The following is a 22,357-nucleotide window of genomic DNA, read 5'->3' as shown; positions in this document are numbered from 1 at the left end:
TTTACATTTACATGTTCCCGACACCCCCACTGAGCACTTTCAGTGTAAACCACAGCTTCACCTTCTGCAGTGAAAAGGCCAAGGTGTACGGGTGGAGGTGGTCACCAAACCAGAGAGATGAGAGGGAAAGCGTTGTTCAGTTTCATCAGCCATCAGAATAACTTGTAACTTGAAGTGATTCTGAACCAGTAGCAGCACCATTTTCTTAGTTTACTGCCAATAAACTTTGCTTTATCTTTAGTGCCCCCCCAAAATGATACTATCACCTCTATCATACACAATTTACTCTGAAGGCAAATGTAGAGTGGTAACAATACATACAATACGATACATAGTTTCTATACATTAGAAGATGACAGGGTTTCCAAGGTAGAGTGCTAACATCCATTCTCAGCCGATCAGCATTCAACCATTTCCAACCGGAGGGATCCTTCAATTGCTCTTTCTGTCGACCCCAACTCCACATCTATTTTAGTCCCTCTTCCCTCTGCTCCATATCCATGCTAAGCATTTCACTCCTCCTTTGATAACCCCCCTCTCTTTCTTTCTCTGTATCTCTCTCTCTTCAGTGTTATCTGCTATACTGACTCCTTTCTCACATCCTGTCTGTATGACAATCTGGTCTTATTGAGTAGTATGTCAAAGGCCTTTGCAGTGACTTTGAAGGTCAAAAAGACGAGGCTTCACTTATGTCAGAGATTTCTTTCAAGAGGTTCTCTCTGCCACAGGCGTTTCATATGTTGTTTTACTAATACAATGATAAGCAGTGCTACAAAAGACTCCATAGTGCAATAACACACACACACACACACACACACACACACACACCTATAGACTACATGAACATTTGAACTGAACTTTCAATTAAAAACCCCTACCTTGTGTTGATGTCAAACGTGTGATGGCTGAAACATTATTTTTACTGTAGTTTCCCCACTATGAAGTTGGACACCCCCCCCCCCCCCCTTTCTTTCTCTGTATCTCTCTCTCTTCAGTGCTATCCACTATACTGACTCCTTTCTCACATCCTGCTTGTCTGACAATCTGGTCTTATTGAGTAGTATGTCAAAGGCCTTTGCAGTTTGCAGTGACTTTGAAGGTCAAAAAACCTTTGAAGGTCGAAAAGACGAGGCTTCACTTACATGTATGTGAGAGATTTCTTTAAAGAGGTTCTCTCTGCCACAGGCGTTTCATATGTTATTCCACTAAAGCAATACAATCATAAGCAGCACTAGAACAACTCCATGATACAACCACACACACACACACACACACACACACACACACCTATAGCCTACAGTATTTAAGGGGATAAGAACTGAACTTAACACTGAACTGAACTGAACACACACGCCTTGTGTTGATGTCAAACATGTGATGGCTGAAACATTATTTTTACTGTAGTGTCCCCACTGCTGGACAATCTTAGTATTAGCTTTGGCCATCAATTCATTGAACCCTTTTTGCGAATAATAAGATTGACCACAACTGTCCTTTATATCTGTCCAAAACCCCCAGAAGGCACAAGACTGCAGTGTCTATGTCTTGGACATCTGACCAATATGGATCCCAGAGTGCTCTCTCTATCTCTCTGCCCTAAGACCTCTCAAGTGCTGAGTGGAGTCAGTGTCTCGGTAATTACCTGTGCTGCTGAATCCTTTACTACTTAGGTCACTCCCCACCCACCATCAAAGCCCTTGGCTCAATTAGGAGCATAAGCAGCCTTCCAACAGTGAGGAAATCTGCTTGTATGCCACCTTTGAAATGCAAAAACAGGAGGAGGTAGGAGCAGGCTCTCTCCACAAGACGCATTTATCAGACTTAGCCAGAGTGTGATCACAAGGGAACGCCCCTGTGTGCACCTTGTGGGAATCCAACCTCAGAACCGACACTAAGCCTCCATTGTACAACCACACAGAGAAACCTTCAACATAGAGTGGCCGGTAGCTAAGAAGTCACCAGGCTGCGTGAATTTGCAAACTACATTTGGCGTAACATTTTTTAAATGTGTGTGTGTGTGTGTTTTTTTTTTTTTTTTGAATTTGTACTGTATAGTACTTTTTGTTGCAAGAAGCAACCTGGGGTCCAATGAACGAGGGCAGTTTTTTTTACTGCCTGGCTTTACGGTATCAGTGTGATAACAGATCCAGCACTGAGAGAAGCAGCTGTGAATCTAGATAAGTCCAGATAATTACGGAGCAGGTCAGCTTGTGACAGCGAGTAGGCTGGTGGTGTTCTCTTTGCTGTGGAGTCGTGAAATGAGAATGTGTCTGGGTGGGATTATCAGTGCCACACAGGTGTGTCATAACTCCTGAGAGCACCAACACCACTGTTTTCTAGAGGAGATTAGAGTTATGCCAACCCAAATGTCATAAATACTAGGCTCAAGCAAAGAAACTGGGCTGATCCACATCCAGACACCCACTTTAGATAGGAGGTATACATAAATAAATGAATAACCAATTACATTGCAGACTCAAGAGGAGACCATGCAGCGCATGTTTACTCTCCAGCTGTAATATCTTATAATTATTCACTTGAAAAAATTATGCTAATAAATATTAATATAGCCGTATATATGTCTCAGAAAGCTCTGATATTGACTGTCATGCTAAGAGTGTATAAATTACACCAAACTAGTCCAAACTCTTTGGAAAATCCTCTAAATACTGTTTTTTTTCTTCTAGAAAGCCAGCTGCCAGAGGATGACTCACATCCGCCTCGGTCTATGAAAAGACTCTGGCTGCTCCTCGTGAAGAGGGCACACAATATTTTTTCTATGTCTGATGCATCATGAGCATTTAGCACATAGGAAGTGGTGGTCGGGGAGGGGGAGTGAGGGGGGGGGGGTACAAAGATAAGAAGAGAAAGGAAGGAGAAGAACTGAAACGAATGGAGGTAAAGAAGTTGCTGGCTCAATGAAAGTGACACATGATCAACATGGAGTATACAATCTAGTTAGTCATGAGATAAGCACAGGAAGTACACAGTGAGCAACCACAGAGAAGAAGAAAAGGAGTGAAACTACAACCAATTTCTTGAACGCCATGCCAACACTTGACAAAGAGCATATGGATATGTGGAGTGAGTGCACGTCAAATGCATGTCAGCTACCACCTGGCAGGTGGAATAAGGGCAGTGAGAAATCAAACTGACCAGGGACGGCTTGTGCTACTCAGGGATGGCTGGAAGCACAAAGGTGTTTGAGATGGGGATAGGCAAGAGAAAGAAAGAAAACAGACAGAGAAAAGAAAATACTGAAGATGACAGATAGCAGGTTGAAAGTAGCAGAGACCCATGATTCCCACAAAGTTCACACACAAGTTACCTCACAAGAGAAGTACAGTTATGCTATGCTTAAATAATAATAATAAAAAACATGTGAATGAAAGCAAGAAAAAGCCTTGAAATAGTACAAGTGTCGTAATGACCAAAGATAATAGTTAAATGACAATGAAAAAAAGTAAAGACTGAGGGTGCGAGTTTGGTGCCGTTATCTCCTGGTGCACTCTGAAATGGGCGAGACTGATAAAGTGAATTTCACTAAACCAATCAAATGCAACAAGAGTTCAATTCTGTTCTATTTATCGGCAAATACTGTAAATGTCAACAACCCTACAACAAAGCTACAACCATGCTTTTGTGAATTTAATTGCTTGGAAGAGAGGAAGAAATTTTATTCTTTGAAAAACTATTCAGATGGCAGCAATATTGAGATATCAAAGGCTACTGTAATCTCGTCTGACACATTCCATTTAAAGGTATTGCTCAACACGGCTATTGGTCAGCTTTATCTTTTATTAATCAACTTCAGCCAGGCTCAACCCACTTACTGCCTTTGATCACACCTTCCCCCTGGCCCAATACTGTGCATGCTCTACCATATTCCCCCTGGCCCAATACTGTGCATGCTCTACCATATTCCCCCTGGCCCAATACTGCTCATGCTCTACCATATTCGTCGAGGAGATATTACTCTCAAACTCGGGCCCAGAGACTAAGCATTCAGTTCGCTTTGCTTTCACACACAGTGTGGATGAAACACACACAGCTACACTCTCTGTTTCCTGGACTGTCCTGCTGTGGCCAGCGAGTGAGGACATGATGCTCTCTCGGGCATCGCTCTCCCCCCAGGGGTCTGACATGACCATTTATGCAGACTAGCTGAGGTCTCTTACCAGAACAAATAGGCTAATTCTCGGAAGAGCCACACAATTCAGCAGTAACTAGGTTTCTGCCTCTGCAGAAAACTATTTACATGAAGAGAAAAAAAAGAATGGACAAAACATGTTAGAGGCAATTGATTACTCCCTCCAAATTCAGAAACAGGGAGCTTTAAATTGTGCTGAATAACCATCTCTTGCTAAAAAGACGCGTAGGAGCAGCAGGCTGCTTGGGCTGGTGCTGTTCTGTCGTGAGGAACAATTTAGAGTGTGCTGTGTCCTGTGTTTCAGCTGTGAGTAAGTTGCTCTGATTCGAGCAACTGCAGCTGTGACTGTGTTCGTTCTCCCTCTCTAGTCCTGGTGGGTAAGTGCACTTCAGCTAACTTGGAACTTGATCCGCTGTTAGGCTGCACTGTATGGTGACTGGCCATTTTCAAGCCTGCTGTTCCCACGCCACCTGATGCCGTCGCCCTGCCTGTTGACTGTTTCCACCAGTGTTGTAGTACTCGAGTCCAAGACTCCAGGTCAGAGTCATGAGCTAAATTTACAGACTCGTGACTTGACTTGGACTTGAGCACTGAATGACTCGAACTTGGACTCGGACTTGTACATTCAGACCATTCAGACTTGGAAATTGAGACGAGGACTCGACTTTTTTTATGTAATGTCATTAGGCTATAATATGTCATTACAATATTATTTGGTATATGATTTTAATATCTAAATTATTCTCAGTATTAATATTAGTGCAATGGAATGTTACTGCTTCATGTCATACATCACAGATCACGCCATGTCCCTACGTTAACTTTAACGGTGGCAAATGCCTGGAGACATGAATGCCTCGAAGGTTGTTTGCATTTAACAGAGACTCGACTCGGATGAGTAGTGGACTCGACTCGGACTTGACTTGGATTTTTTTTTAATGACTTGGACTTGAGCACTGGAGACTCGACAGGAGCTGTTGGGCCAAAGCAGGTGGTAGGCTGATCTCCAGGTGGTGGTGTCCTCTCACTGTCCCTTTTAGTTGCTCTGCATCATGTGTCTTGTGTTCACATGTGGTGTGCTGTGCCCGAACCCTTTCCCCTACTACCAGCCGCCTGAGCCATGGTGGGCTCTGCTAACCTGCAGATCAACCCAAAGTTAAGTCGACTAAGAAGCCTATCACTTTCTCCCACATTCTCAGCAAAACACAGCAAGTGTCCTTTATCATCTTTGTTTTTACTATTTGCTTAACGTAAATGATGAATTCCCCTAGCATTTGCATTTCTGCCAGCAGTACTCAAGATGGGCAGAATAATTTTGTTTGCTAGACAGCCAACCGCCTGAGAGCTAGGTAATAGCAGAACCTTGCCCCTTAAAAAATGCAAATAAAAAAGTATTTTCCATATTTTTTATCAGGTATTTATTTGGCTGTGTGTCTGCGGACTACGTACGAATGTGTAAACTTTGTTCCCTTTTTGTTCAGAGTTCACTTTGAGACTGTTGACTCATAGCTCATTTTGGTGCTGAATCTGATTTAGAGTCTGGTTCATGACACAACGAATAACATGGAGGAGCTGTACATGATGGAAGTGCAGCGCAATGCGAAGAGACTAGCGGCTCCCATTTCTCCCTGTGCCATAGCCATCCTGCCCCCTTCACACTGATAGCCTTCTGTGAGTGTGATGTAGGGCTGATTATGACTGATACTTTGTGCTAATCAGCAGTGCGGGCCCAAATGCATCTCTTCCTCTGACACTAATGTCATTAGGTGAGATGCATAGAGTTCATGAGATTAGACCCACTGCTGTGAGATAAGGCAGTGGTCTACTAATAGATCCAATGTGATTATCATGCAAGACTGCCTGCTGACAACCCCATCAGTACACATCAAAACCTACAGAACAACCCCTCGGAGAGAAATACCATACCTCCACAGACAGTGTGTGTGTGTGTGTGTGTGTGTGTGTGTGTGTGTGTGTGTGTGTGTGTGTGTGTGTGTGTGTGTGTGCGTGCGTGTATGTGCATGTGGGTGGGTGGTTGAGAGAGACAGATTAGAATATTCATGCATTAGGTTTCAGATCAACTGAATGTTATTTTCATGGCTCTCTGTTGCTTTAAACCATGTGATTTCATAAATATTCAATGACAGTTAATACTTACATCACTGTGCTGATTTAAGAATACGTGTGTGTGTGTGTGTGTGTGTGTGTGAGGTGGTGTGGGGGTCTTTGAGAACACAGTACACTGCCATGATACTTATTACCCCACGTTCTGATTCACTGTCCAGATGTTCTGTGTGTAGCCGTGCCAATACCATCAAGCTGTGCCAAAACACACACCAATTTGTGATAATGGAAGTACATGTGACGGACAAATTGCTAGTTACGAGCACAAGTCACACATGCCTGTCCTTCTGTGTGCATCAAAACCGCCAGACAGCGGGATTAATTCCAGATAATTGATGCAGAGTTGGCCTCTTTCGGACATTTGTTTCAGGATTCTCAACCAACCTGCAGATATCGGTCTGGCAAGGTGACCATTCGAAAGCTGTTGCTGCTCATGCTCAAACGTGATGTGTAAGGCAAGGGGGTGAAACCCAACACTCATACTAATGCCCAAAGCACACAATCAAACTCAATCCATAAAAAAAGCCGTATGCATTGCAACAGCACCCACCCACAGAGTATATGCAACATGGCTGACAATGTGCTGCAGGCAAGTCAGTTGCCCGTGAACTAAAGCTGATTTAATTACTCGGCAAATGATTTGCTAATTCAATACCATTCCCACACAATCCTACACGCTAACATGGATGGGCCAGCGCAACACTCAGGTATGTCTGCACACAAATGAGGAAGTAAATGAATTCCTTTGTAAATGAATTCCTTCAAAACCACACAGTTTTTGTGTTCATTTTAAAAACAAAGATGATCAACTCTTAAAGATGCACTCCAGCCATTGATTAACCCCTAAAAGCTATCGTAGTTCCACAAAGGTACATAGTCATAAGCATTAAGACATTTAAATGTAAATGTGATGTCATCCTGAACAAATAATTGACTAATTATTTAGTTAACTCTATTTAATTGCTTTTATTAAATGCAATATTGTGTGTTAATTTTTTGTTGCTGTGGTGCAACAGAACTCTATCAGAGAATGTCTAATAAGGGGAGAACTGCCACTCTCGGAAAACTTCCGGTTTCTGAACTGGTTGCAGTTCCTTCTGTGGTTCCACATGAGGGCGCTCGTCCACGAGTGCAGAATGCATGGAGGTCTATGGACACTCTAAACCCAGATTTAGTTGTAATAAATATGTTAGGTGCTACCAACTAATACTGCTACTAATGTTTGTGTGTTTTGTGAAAACTCTATGTCATAACTAAAAGAAATGAGTTGATTGTACTATTTAAGTGAAATATACAGTGCACTGATCATGTTAAGCAGAGACAACGATAAATGTTATGTTTTTGCAAGGCAGAGGAGGGGTCTAAAAAAATTCTGCCCATCAACTGTTCCTCCTGCTTCTCAGTCCAGATGAATGACTCCATGCCTCGTGCTGCTGTGACAAATAGGCTACTACATCAAATGGTGGGTGAACTTTCTGATGAACTTGTTGAAAAATTTAAATTCTGATGAAATAACCGAAAATTATGTTCAGTTTGACCAATAGTTAGCTAAATGTTTGTTTACGTGATTAACTTACATTAACCTGAGAAAAGTAAGGTAACATTAGCTCCGTTGTTAGCATGCTAGTAGTCTTTCGGACAGTTAGCTCATGGTAGCTACCTTCCAATGGGTGTGTATGCCAGATTATAACAATATCACATATGTTTTCGTGTAAATATACTTGTCTTGGTGCTACTAAGTTTAATTCAGACTTTATAATTGAAATAGGTGTTTCTGTCTGTAGACAGTTTTAGCTAACCATAGCAGCACATGTTGGTTAGCTTTTGGCTAATGTTAGCCGATGTCCATTCACTTATTTGTTGCATTCATAGGTGATATAACAAACTTTTATTTCAACTGTGTAAATGAACATGGACTAAAAATTGTTTTCTTATGTTCTTTTTTATAGGTTCTTCGTCTTTTTTTTATAGGTTCTTCATCTACAGTGGATGTGGAATATTTATGAGTTTAAATGTTGTTTGTTCATGTTTTATCAATAATAAAAGGCATTCCTATACATTGTGATGAATTTCTTTTCAGTTTTTAATAAAACAATTAAATGAATACAGTACCCTAATCTTAAAATAAAAAAACAATAGGCCTATCTACAGAACTTAGTTCATATTTTAATGAATTTGTTAACATGCATTTTAACCTAGGTATTTTATACAACTGCAACTTCTGAAACAATAAGTTAAGTGAACTAAAGATTTTTAGTAAAGACTACTAATGTAAGCTTAATTTGTCTACAGCATCAACATAAGGTTGTTAGTTGACACAACTAAACATGTTTAGTTTTATGTTTTGTAAAAACTAGAATGGTTTAAGGCAATCGGTTTCCACGCAATTTTCTAGTAATGACAACTAGTTCGGGTTTAGAGCTGTACCCCTCAAAATCCACTTTTCTCGGGATATATATTTTTTTTAAAGTAATTTGAGTATTGTATTCGAAAGGGGAGGCAAAGAAAATACACTTGGTGGAGTATTATATTTTTTAAAGTCACTTAATTGTTCTAAAAAGCCTTTCAAATGTGTCAATGACGTCATTCATTACCACAATGCTAGCGTGTTATGTGCAACAACGACCCAACCTTTAAGAAATCAAAAGGACATAAGTACTCGTTCATTCAACTTTTGACCTATAACCCATGTTGAAGTTATACAAACTACAATCAAATCTGAGATTTGTCAACGACAATCAGGTGAAAGAGACAAATTTAGCCGTCTAGCTCCATTGACTCCCATTCATTCTGCACTCATGGTGAACGCCCCCAGTGGAACTCTGGTGGAACTGCATCCAAAATTCGGTACAATGGGACTTAATACAGAGTGGCAAGGCTCTCCGTAGACGGGCTCTGACTCTATTGAATGTGCATCCATCTGAATGAGTTCCGCCGGAGTATAGACAGCCTCTTTCATTACCACAGCTCAAACACAAAGTGCAAACAAAAGCCTGCATTTGGAAAGCTTCAGTCTACCTCAGGAGTGCAGAGTCTGTGAGGAAGCTGACAAAAAAAGCCACATCATAAATCAGGGGGCAAGTGATCGATTGGATTAAAAGCGAACTTGTAGGAAGCGGCCGAGCCCTAATCAATATAAAGCGATTAGCCAGGCTTTTAGAGATTGACACATGTAAACAGTGCAGCTATTGCTGGGGAGGAAAGGATTGTCATCCGGGGAAATGTCAAGACCTCAGGGTCACAACAAATCCCCTGGCCTCCGTCCTCAAACTACCAGCTGCTAAAGAGCAGCACAGCTTTGGTGCCGCGGGCTCAGCTGGTTTTGATTCTCTTTACAATCACATTTTAGAAATAAAATGTCTCTGAAGAAAGCCTGAAGTGTTATTTTAAAGTGTACACACTGTATATGCCAGCTATTTATTATGTCCATCAATACAAGGATGTTACAAGGATTGATTTCATTTTAAAAGTACTGAATATTTGAAACATTGATATGTTTTTCCAGGTCTGGTCTCCCTCTCTGGAAATGATGCCAAACAGTCATTGAACACTAGCCTGAGGCCAGAAGGAGAGTTGTCTCTCTTCACCTCTCTCTCTCTCTCTCTCTCTCTCTTCCTCTATCCCCCATTCTCTTCCTCTGATCCTTGACTATCCTGGCTTACGTCTACTTCTCTGTGTACTGTATGTGCTTTACAGATCATTTCTGTGCACGAAAGAAATGGAGCTGTCACAGTCAGCTGACACTGGTCCTCTAATGATTTCCTGAGCAGGAGAAATGACCTCCTTCATCCAATCCATTGAGTACAGGCTCCAGTGTCCACATAAGGCCTGGAAATTGGACATTTCCTAAAGCCCACTTGCTTCAGTTATCAAAACGTTGCAATTCATAAAAGTAAACAGGAAAATACGCAAGAGTGTATGGACAATGCACACACACACACACACACACACACACACACACACACACACACACACACACAAACACTCCTTTCTGTGTGTCTTACCTCGGTCTGTGTCTCTGACCTTTGCTTCTGTAATTTGTCAGGGAGTTCTTTCCAGGTGAACTCACTCTACTGCTATTGTTTTGTAGTTCTCTTGAATGGCAGTGGTTTTGTTTGCCCCTTTTCTACATAATGGAGGAAGAAAACGATTTGCTCTATACTGCAACTGTCTGTCATTGGACACAGAGGGGAGAAGAAGGAGCAAAGTGAGGGCTCACTGTTTTGGAGCTTCTCAGAGTCCAGCAGTAGTGTTCTGACCCCAGATACCCATGAGGTGTGGTCATCAGGTATGGCCTTAAACAAATCTGCCTTAAGACAGAATAAGACAGAATTATGTTTGGAACAAGATCAGGCCTTAAAGCATTAGAAATGTCTGTGCCTGAAGTTATCAGACATTTATGAGGACGTCATATACAGTGTAGTCTCATTGCCTATTTTCAAATCTTAAGCATACCATCTCACGCCTGAATTCAGGCACAGTGCCTGAACAGTTTAAGCTGTGCTAGATGTTTTTGATTAATTTCCAAGGATTTGTGTGAATATGTGTCTGTGTTTCAGTCTGTGTGGATAAAAGTCTCCTAATATGCAGATTCCCCTCTGTAAAGATCTCTGATTGTCCTGTTCAGCCCAGCTACTCCTGTTTGTTTGTGTCAGTGTGCTGCGTTGTCTTTGTGAGCAAGTGGATGAGCCGGCTGCACTTTGTGCTTTTGTTTACAGATGATGTCCACAGTCCTTCCCTGTTTCCCATGTTCTCCCTATGTGGCTAATTGGTCGGAGCTCATCTGAAACCAGTTGCACTCAAATGCTTACTGTCAGATGTCCTTATCAGATTCTAATGGCCAGATTGTCTCAGCGCCAGTCAAAACACGGCTGCTCCTTAAGAAGATCGTGCTCCCTATACAACCCTTTTCTGTTTTTCTCTTGTGAACAATGTTTGTCTTGCCGATGTTTTTGCTTAGCATTACTTGGCTTGAGTCAGTTCCTATTGAGATTCTCTAGTCTTTCTTTTTTTCCTTTCTCCTGATGCCTTTGAACTAGGCTTTGAAACTAACAAGACTGACTCTTCTGTTGTTGAACTGAATTTTCCACTGTATCACTGCTGTCCAATTAACACTCTAAGGATGTTTCCCCTGCATCTGCTCTTGGGTCTAGCACTTGCTTGGGAGCCATAACAATTATCTTTTTTTATATCTTCACAGAATAGCTTTCTCCCTCCATATCCTATAAGACTCGTTGTGGCTATGAAATCTGAGTGCCTATGCTTAAGCCTGGGCCTTCCACTGAGGAACCCAACTAACAACTAACAAAAAAACATTTATTTTCTTATTTCCCTGATATCAAAGAAGCAGGGCAAACATTTTGTTTCTAATGCTGAGAGAGAGGAAGCTATGAATTCAGTTTACATACTGTAAACATGAAATAAATGCTGGATTGATCTAGCCTTAGAGGGCAATAATTAACTCATTGAATGCCAAGCTGTTTTCGGGAGCTTTGTCCTAGAGTGCCAGCAATCTAGACCATTGTTGGTTTTTGTACAGCTACAGCATATTCTGTGTTATAGCTATGAACACGTACAATGGCTCGATTAAAAGGTGAGACTTTAAGCTCTCGGTGGGTGCAAACCGCGTATTTCTACACGCCTCTGTTCCTGAGAAATCCCAAGCTAGTGGCTAGTTTTCATCAAAATTGCTGTTTTTTTCTAGAAATGGAGATATAACGTCTTTCATGAAATATGAAGTGTTGCCTGTTACTTACTTGTGTAAACTTTCCGGGAAGTGATCAGCGAGACTGCCACCTAGTGACAGACCCACGAAAATGGCCTGGTTTTGACCTGACGTGCATGCGTCACTGATTCGACCCAAAGCGGCAACCGAGTTATGATAAAATGTCCAGATAAAATGTCCAGATTGTGCGTTTTCATGAGTTTTCGATCGTCATATATTTCATTTCCATTCATCACAGAGTTCCCAAAATCACATATAAGGTGTATTAGAGTGTCTAGTTTCGTAATTTAAAAAAAAGCTAAAAACGTAATATTACGTTTTTGGCACTCAGCGCATGGGAAGGAAAAACGTAATATTACGTTTTTGGCACTCAATGAGTTAACAGAGTAATTGAACTAATCATAGATTGCCACCAGAGCAGAATTATTTAATGATTCTGTGTGTTAATAAAAAGGAAGTGTCAGTGATTAGTGACTGATTTCAAGACATCCAATCTGTTTCTATGTATGTGCCAAAACATCAGGCAATTATACTTTGCATAAAAAATGTCCGACCTCCCACATCCTAGTATCCAATGCATCTATGCATCGTATTAATATAATACATTTCTAAATGTTACTGTTAACTCACAAAATACATTCTAAATGTAACAATGCACCTGCCTATGTGTACCTAAATGCACTTACTAACAATTCCCGGTAACACTTTATTTTAATGTGTCGCTGTTACAGTGTACCTACCTAATTAGGTACAGTGGTACAACCTGTGTAACAACATGTACTATCAGGTACTATCATTGTACTTGCATTATGTATTTGTGGGTACCTACATATAGTTGTTACATTGTAATACTGAGTGCTTTTACAAAGCTTTGCCAATTTGCCTAAATTTTCATCAGAGGCAAAGAGCTGACCTGAGACCTGCTGGATGGGGTAAATCTGGTCATGATATATTTGATATACAAAGCATGCTTAGCTCCAGTCAAGGCCTCATTGTCTTCAGTGTACATGTAACAGCTGTGCTGCTACAACAACCTTGTTACTCTTTGATACAGTGGAATAAACCTATTAAGTGTACCAGTTAATTACTTACATGTACATATGACATGTATGTTATGTCTTCGATGTCTTGGAACAGGTCTACTAATTCACTACATAGTACATATATCAACTGTGTTGGTACATACTTATTGCTCTTTGATACAGTGGCATAAACCCATTAAAATGAAGTGTACCAGTTAAGTACTTACATCTACATATATACATCCTGTCAATGATGTTATGCATCCTGTAATTGATGTGTTGAAATGCGTCTGCTGTTACACCACACAGTACATGTGAATTAGTAGACCTGTTCCAAGACAAGACCTGTTCCAGTTTATTCCACTGTATCAAAGAGTAACAAGGTTGTAGCAGCACAGGTGTTACATGTACACTGAAGACAATGAGGCCTTGACTGGAGCTAAGCATGCTTTGTATATCAAATCTATCATGACTAGATTTACCCCATCCAGCAGTTCTCAGGTCAGCTCTTTGCCTCTGATGAAAATGTAGGCAAATTGGCAAAGTTTTGTAAAAGCACTCAGTATTACAATGTAACAACTATATGTAGGTACCCACAAATACATTATGCAAGTACAATGATAGTACCTGATAGTACATGTTGTTACACAGGTTGTACCACTGTACCTAATTAGGTAGGTACACTGTAACAGCAACACATTAAAATAAAGTGTTACCCAATTCCCTCTGGAACATCTTTAAATAAAAATTGTTTTAATTAGCTACTGGTACAGTATGCGTTTGTTGTATTCTTCTGAGAAGCTACTGTCTGTCAATTGTTTGTTGAAAATTGTTGCCAAAGCTCTCAGAATATGTCTCCATATAGCCTTTGCTTCCCCCAGCAATTCCAAGCATTGCACAGTTGGCTTCTTTACATTTTTGTGTCTGCATGAATCCATTATGTCATACAGAATGTTACAACCTCTGTTATTGTTTTAATGGACTAATAACATTAAGGCTTCTCCAGTCTTACATTTTAAAATTGAAAATAGTTTTTTTTATGTGTTTGGCTGTTTGAATTCATTGAAGCTTGTGCATTTCTGTTTTACTTTTATCATGCCTGACATGAGGCACTTTGAATTACACTCTGCATTGAGCTATATAACTAAATCTGCTTGACCATGCCTGTCGTGACTGCATCCTCATGCTCATGGTCACACGTGTCCACCTAGTCCTCCTTCACTTTATTCCATAGATATAGGGCCTGCTCTGGGAAAAAGGACACAATAAATTATACCAAAATACTGTAAAGTCACAAACACTGTACCTTCAGAGGTAAGAGAGAGAGGGGGGGGGGGGGGGGGTGCAATCAGAAGAATATCCTTAGGGCATGGCCACAATTTGTGCAATTGCAAGAAAACTGACAATGCCTCTGTTTAATGCAAATAGCATTACAACTGTTACTGCTGACATAATTTTTACTGCAAAAGAATTCAGCAGAGCACAATACTCTTGGACAAATGTAGCCAAATTAATCCAAAATCTTAGAGTGCTTTTGAAGAGCTCATCAACAACATCTAGTATAGTAATCGTGCACTGATAAGTGGCGGTGTGACAATAATAGAAGTACAAGCTAGAAACCCTTACTTAGTGGCTATTTTGTTCTCTTTTTCCATGTCCTACTGGTGTGTTTTCCTGTCTTAGCTCTTGATATGTATATCTCTTTCTGTATCTTTTCTATTTACATATTTGTGTGGGTGTCAGGATCTGTCCCGGACTGTTAAGTTTGTGCCACCCTGGTGGCCATTTTGTGTATTGTCCTGTGTTTGTTTTTGCCTGTTCCCCATGTGCTTTGTGTTACCTGCCTGTCACCTGTCTTTGTCTCCGCCCCATCTCCTTATTTGGTCTGTGCTTCCTGTCTTGTTAGTCTTCCCTCCATTTCTGCCTCCTCACCTGTTCCCTGTTATTGTCTCGTTGGTTTCGTCCAGTCCTCTGCCTTTCTGTTAATTGGTATGTGTATTTCTACCCTCCTGTTTCTCTGTTGCTTGTCGGATCGTCTCTCTGTTTCTCCTTGTCTAGCCCAAGTCCTGTTTGTTGTAAGTAAGTCTAATTGTTAAGTTCGTGTTAAAATAAATCGTGTTTTGTCTGTAATTCTGCCTCTTGGAGTCTTGCACTTGGGTCCTCCTGCACAACACTGACAGTGGGTGTCTCTCTCGCTCTCTCGCCCTCTGTCTCACACAACAGACCTGACATGAAATTCCAAAAGGGAGCCATTTCTGTGGTCCAGCTGGCCCCTTTTCCTTGCGTAACTAGCATTAAACTTTGCTGCACTGAGCTTCTCCACTGGGAGCAGCCTCAGCTGGTCTATCAGTTCTGACTGGAATATGAATGAACTGGAAAGCATGTTTTAAGCTACCTCGTAAACAAGCATGCCGACATGGCAAGGGAAGGGGGCTGTGCGGACAGACCTCTGTTTGTGGAAAAATGCTGACACTGTCAATAACAAACCATCCAACTGTGACAAGTAATATGCATGCAGCAAAGACTTGTTAATGGAAATATGCTAAAACATAACAAGCGCAAACGCATTTCAAATCATACACACAGGCTTTTCTATCTTAAAGTACAACATGGGGGAAGCTACTATCGCAAGGACAGATAGTGACATGTGAGTTAAGATTGTCATCTGACTGCCCTAAAGCTGTGATGGCAGCATCTTATCACCAACTGGGCTGCTATTTCTTACACAGTAGAAGCATAAAACTCACACCATCACTCTTAGCAAATATTGTGCAGATTTCATGTTAGAGAAGCATCGCATTGAGAAACTAGCTGTATCTATATATTTCTGCTAGTTAATAAATTCATATTTTGTAGACTCGCTGTTGACAAAAAAAATGATGACTGTTGACTGTTTAAAAAAAAAAAAAACATTTATGATGGAGCATATTTTGTGGAAATAAAAGATGACTGTGATTAACATAGGCTCCAGAAAATTCAAAGTCCCCCGGCAACATAAATTAGTTAGGTGTAGACTGTGAATATATGTTTGTGTATATGAAAGGAAATCCACAAAAATAGTTGGAAAGCCAGGAAAACCTGAGGAATGTTGAGTTACATATATACCGACCTTAATATGCATCTAATGTGTATGCTTGAATGGTAATTTAATTATTGGGCAAAATATTTTTTTTTTCGGTACCATTAATTTAATACCATGTGCATGACATTACATGCAAACATGGGTGGGTCAGTACACAAACGAGTTCCCGGTAATTGAATTCCTTTAAAGTCACACCATTTCTGTGAAACTTCTTAAAACGCGACTAAAACTGTAATTAATAGTAAACCACCACCATGTTTCAGTGTTCTCAATGTTCGAAAGCACTAATTACTCAAACAAGTTATGCTTAATTGTGCCGTGTGACATGTAAATATTGGCATCAACGCCAGTTCTCATGGTGTGGTTCCTAAAGTTAGTGGTACAGTACACGCTGTGAATTCAAATCAGTGGCATGCGAGACTGGTAGGCAAGAAACCCTCTTTTATAATCTCGCAAATAACGTTGTGAGTTACGTCTGGATCTGACCACTCCAGAGCCGCATCTTATACACACTGTCACTTTAAATGAACAACTTATTAAAGTTTATTGACTGGGACATAGGTAATTGGTTTTCATTTTCCATTCAGTAATAATTATAACTATCTGCAATGATAGGGGTCATCATCATAGATTCAGTAAGAGGTAATTAATTGATTTATCTTGGGTCACTACTCATTTATGTCAATATCTCTTCTGTCTGCCTAAGCCATTAGATATGATAAAACCGTGATACAGAGCAATCAGTGCTCCTCGCCAGCCCAGAGTTTGCGCATATCTGCCAGTAATCACATACTAAATCATTTTATTAGTCGCCATCAGGATATTTACTGTCTTCCCCATTCACTTGGGCTCCAAAGGATTTTTTTTCTCCTCAGCCATGCCCTTTGAGTCTCTGAATTACATGCACCAAAATGGTCTCAAAATTAATTTGGGGCCCTTACCCTGTGGGCCCTGCACTACCTTGCAATTCCGAGAGAAGGCCTAATGGTATCTGTGGGTCTTTCGACTTTGTTTTCACCTCACAAAAACCATCATTACTACTCTGAGTCAGAATGGGGCTGCTTTCCCTGCCCCAAGCCCTCTCCTCATTAGCAGAGTCAACTGTTATCCCATCAAGCTTTATCCCTTAACTGCCAGACCTCAACATCCCACAGAACAACTTCAGGGAGAAAGAGTCTCACCAGGGGATCATGCTTCAAAGGCAGCCTCCTAAAATAGCACAGGATTGATATGAGAAGAGTCTGACTTGGCAAAAGGTGAGGAGTGGGAAGAGGAGAGCAACACAAAGACACTTCATTTTGTTCTGGGGAAAGGCAACAAGTTGCCAGTACGTACAGCCTAATCCAGCAAAGACGCAGGGCGTTTTTTCTTTTTTTTTATCTGACATCTTAATCTTTGATTTGATTCACAAAAAAAGTGAAGCTGTGAGGTTGAGGGTAAGAGCCAAGGCAAGACTCACAGCTCTCTTTGTTGAGAACAACCCACCTTGTTACGCAAAGTACAGGCTGTCATTCAGTCACTCTGATCTTTAAAATGCATTTTCAATAATATGGATGAAAGTGATTCAGCACCAACCATGACCCTAGTACACATGAGTCTGTTTCCTGTGACTGAATCAGGCAGCACTTGGTAAATGAGAAATTGGGGGAAATAAATCGGGAAAAATGCTCACTGAACACAATATAACAGCTCTAAAAGTGACCAAGACCATTTTGATAATGTTCAAACTTCACATTTTTGGATTGTGGTTAGGTCGGGTGGGGTGGGGGGTATCAGTATCAGTGAGTGTGCTGTTAACATTCTGCCACCTCAGTGTTACTGGTGGAAATGCCGTGGAAATTCGTACCTCTAACTGAGCCCCTATAACTGTCTTGTCTGAACTTTACTTAAGTTTCCAAATGTACAGAACAGCTCGGTGTCTTTTTTAGATTCCCAAAGGATGATGAAAGGAAGAAGACGTGGGTTGACTTCTTAAGGTACAGTGGAGATGTGAAAACTACTAGCAAAGCCCAACTCTGAGGAGACCATTTTCTATCTGATTACTGATGACTCGGATTACAGTAAGTGTGGGGTCATGCCCTGGCATTTCAGAGAAAAGAGTATTGACCCCCCCCCACACACACACATTTTTTCCCACCTATTTTTATATACTTGTTGACTTTTCAAATTTGGCAAAGTGGTTAAAGAATCCACAAGGCTAAAGCAATATTAGAGTGTCTTGAATGTCAAAAACCCCAACTGCCATCTCATCAACCTAGATCAGTATTTCTCAAATGGGGGGTACGCGTACCCCTGGGGGTGCGTGAAGGCACTCCAGGGGGTACGTGAGATTTGAACTCTTAGAATCCGATTGACGCAAAGTCCGTCAAAAAACAAACCCTTTCTTCTCTGTCAATTACATCCTTCTGGGTTATAAAACAGACGAAGTGACAGCAAAATAATAACTTCATGTAGCTCGACTTACCTCACGCTTTTGTTTGTTTTTGTGGCAAAGCATGTTTATAATCCAACGCTATTGTGTGTTTCTCTATGGCAAAGAATTTTCATAATCCGGTTTTGAGATCCTAGCAAATTCCTGCATGACATCCAATTCAAGGCTCACATTGCATCCCAATTTGTTCGACAAAGAAACACCTTTTTTGCCTTTACTTTGTTCATGTCAATGCAGTAAAAAGTTGTAGAGAATCATAGGTGCAGACACCATAGGCACACACTGGCTAACACGTCAACTCGGGTCAAGTCAAGTCAGATCATTTCTGTCACAGATGGAGCACAGAAAGGTGATTTTTAATCACTAAATAAAAAAATGGCATTTATTTCTGTAAGGCGCACACCACATATGTCTGTAAATTGCTCAGCCCCAGAGAATCCCTCCACCATGGCAATGATATTGCCATATTCAGGACAGTCTGCCCTACACACACATCAAATGCATGTAGAGCTATGAGCTTGCTGTGGTGAGATACATGTCGAAATATAATAATTTTTATAGTAGGCTTTTTATATTTTAATTCTTCAAAATGTTATATTTTAATTCTTTTAGGGTTGTGCCTATGGACGATATCATCGTCCATCGTGATGGTTGACAGGCATCACAATGGAAAGCAACCATCGTGATGCCACATGCCAGTCACTAATTCCTGCTGTAACAGGCTAAAACATAAAAAAACCTTTCCCTGAAAATGAAATTGAGCCTACTTTAAAGGCTGTCAACCAAACAGTTATCACGTATTAGTCTACCGTCTTGTAAAATAAAAGACTTATTAGTCTACCCTCTTATTCAAATAATTCCTGACTGTGACGTGAATGTGTAGCCTAATTGTCTTTTTGTAGCCTACATGTCTCGCAGGCCTATAGCCTACACTGGACGTAATAGGTAGCCTAATGTTTTAGCAGAAAATATAGATTTATTATGTGGCTACGACTAGGACATTCTAGCGCTCAAATATTTTTGCAAGGCTACAGCGAGCGCCAAATGCGTCCTCATCTGTGTTAAAATAAACCATTTATTTTGTTAATTATAGGATCAGAAGGTAGCCTATTCATCTTTCATTGTAAGGCTTGTATTTCATGCATTTAGCAAAAGTCCCAGACAGCAGCGGAGTGGTAATCGGGATTCGTTATTTGTAAAAGTGTTTTTACTTCGCCCTCCTATATATAGCTCTGGAAATTCACAATTTTGTCGTTTTTTTTTTTTTTTTTTGAAAAACATAGTCCAGTATTTCTTTCGAAATTGAAATGAAGTTGTATGGACTGGACTATGTTTTTTTTTTTTTTAAAACGACGACAAAATTGTGAATTTCCAGAGCGTGTTACTCCACACTCAGCAATCGACTCCTACGGACTTTCCCCTGAAGATGGCAGCAAAGATGGCAACATTTCCGGAAAGGTACTGGCTTGATGAAATTCATTCTGGACTCTCTATCCGACCACATAAAGACCTCGGGATACTTCGGTTTGGCTTTAGGGACCCAATACTCACTACCACGTAAGTGTAATGTTGTTTAGAACTGTAGAAGAGGTATAAAAATAGCGCTTTGTAGCGGCGAAATGACATGCCCGCGTCACTTCCAGGCTAATGAGTTTTGACTAAAAACGGTAACATCGAACTTTCTCAAAACACATCCGAATGACATGATTTGGATGTCAACTCAACGTATGTACTCCCAATCATCCGTAAATTGATCTAAAGTGCGTTTTAGTCCGGATAATTCCTTTAAGTAGCTTTTTTGCTGGGCCCAGCGAAGACTGGCAATGTGTAATATTCCGCTGGTTGGTGCACACGCAAGTGTTCAGATTGATTGTCTATCCGTCTTTCACAACAATTTTCTTGGAGCAGATCTTCCACACAACTTCGGTAGCCTGGTCAGTATGTCTCTCTTAGCTGTCCAGTGTTTCCCCTACAGTGTATTTAACAGCGGCGCAGCGCCGCCGCTGGATTTTCAGCGCCGCTGCAACATAATATCACGAGATTCACTTAACACACTGTAAAAGCACAACGGCCAACGTCATCTCGAAATTGTTTTCTGAAAGTCTTGAGTAAGTTAAGCGCATCAAATCTGCACTTAGCCTCTCATTATTCAGGACATATATGCGGCATGATGTGTCAGGTGATTACAAGCCCAAAGACAAGTCTGCAGCCCATATGGCTAGCCTACGTTCTGAACACGGTTACATTGTTTAGCTATCCGACTGATGGGGTCTTGCTCCGCCACAGTGTAGCCTATGGTGTCATCGTTCACTTGTAGGTTACACAATAAATAGCCTACTTATAGGCCTGGTGACAATAAAAAATGATATTAGTTATATTTCATCACGAAGCTGTTTGTATGCCGTGAATTCGCTTGTAGCCTATGCCATATGTTAAGCTTGAGCAATTCCTCTGATCCAAAGCCTGCTTTGACACATTGACACTAATGTGAAACATGCATCCTCCTCTCCTAGCCTACATCAAATAAAAGAAACCAATTCATGATTACCGAAATGAATTTAACATGGGGGGAAAAAGTTTGTTGCGATTTAGCCTACTGTTGTGATGCGGTTCTTTCTGCTGATTGGATTTACGTCCGGTGTCGTCAACTCTGAGAACTCTTGCTCCGGCTGACAATTTTATCCAGAGAGCTGATTTCCCAAAGATGAGCCGCCATCAACATTCAACGACAAATTATTAAAACGTAAGTAATGCAATAGAGTAAACCAATGTGCTACAAGGTGTATGGTCTTAACGTTAATTGTAGCCTAGACTTGTAACGTTAGCGTAGGGCTACATGTAATGTTTGCATGGGAAAGCTAGGCGAACACAGTCTAGGCCTGTTTAAACTTTCTGATAGTTAAAGGAAATATGAGCATATGTTGGCATATACGTATAGCCTAAATTCTGTCCACTTAGCTATAATAGGCTATCACAAACAGACCTTTTCTACGTTTGCGGCATTAGACATAGGAGCCTACATTCTCTTATCAGAAAGACGTGTTCTCATAACTTCAGCGTTCTCTTGACGGTGAGACGAACGGTCGCACTTCAATCAAGTAGCCTAGGTCCTTTTCGAGTTAATTGTGAGTGAGTTGTATGGTAACTGTGGGAGTGTTGTAGAAGAAAAGTGAGTATTTACTTTTTTATACGTGGGTTTGTTGTTTTGGGACTGAGAAATAGACTACAAGGAGAGCATCTGGCTACGTGCATGCGTGTCAGCATTAATGGCCCCCCAACAATTCAATTCAATTACCAAAGAGCCTTAGAGATGTTCTTTGAAAAGCCCAGAAAAATTAAGTGCTCGCAGATTGGGTGTGGCCTTTGCCATTAAGACACATTTAAATAAATTGTAAATCTTTTTCTGGGTTGTGCCATTTCATTTTTCTTCTATCATTTTTAACCAATAATGTAAAAGAAAGCTGAAAATGTCCACAAAAGAAACACGAAGGTATGATATAAAAAAAAAAAAATTAAAAAAAATGCGCAACAACCCCCCCCCCAGTAATAGCACCGCTGCTGGAAAAATTTCTAGGGGAAACACTGCTGTCCACTTTCATCAGGCTGTTTAGCCTATATAATATATTTTTTATTTTTTTATGTAGAACATTATAAATGTATTTCTGTACAGACATACCTAGGCTAATTAATTAGTGTTTACCACACTAACCCCCCAGCCCCCCCCCCCCATCACGATGTTTTACTGTACACATCGTCAAATGCCAATTTAGGCGACATCGCCCAACCCTAAATTCTTTAATAATCAAAATAAAATCACATGTAC

General features: G+C 40.7%; 1 protein-coding gene and 1 long non-coding RNA gene across 4 annotated transcripts in view; one reads left to right on the top strand and one right to left on the bottom strand.

The window, feature by feature from the left end:
* alk (ALK receptor tyrosine kinase) overlaps nt 1-22,357 on the bottom strand; it is a 274,847-nt gene that overhangs the window by 109,375 nt on the left and 143,115 nt on the right. The gene's annotated exons all lie outside the window — the stretch shown is intronic.
* Nucleotides 7,494-8,331, top strand: LOC121692752. Its single transcript, XR_006025338.1, has 2 exons — nt 7,494-7,736; nt 8,224-8,331. It is a non-coding gene; the product is annotated as an uncharacterized LOC121692752 (long non-coding RNA).

The sequence above is a fragment of the Alosa sapidissima genome, chromosome 19 (assembly GCF_018492685.1).
Source record: "Alosa sapidissima isolate fAloSap1 chromosome 19, fAloSap1.pri, whole genome shotgun sequence".
NCBI classification, from domain to species: Eukaryota; Metazoa; Chordata; class Actinopteri; order Clupeiformes; family Clupeidae; genus Alosa; species Alosa sapidissima.
Note: the sequence above shows the minus strand (reverse complement) of the source record. Positions and strands in the feature narration are given on the sequence as shown.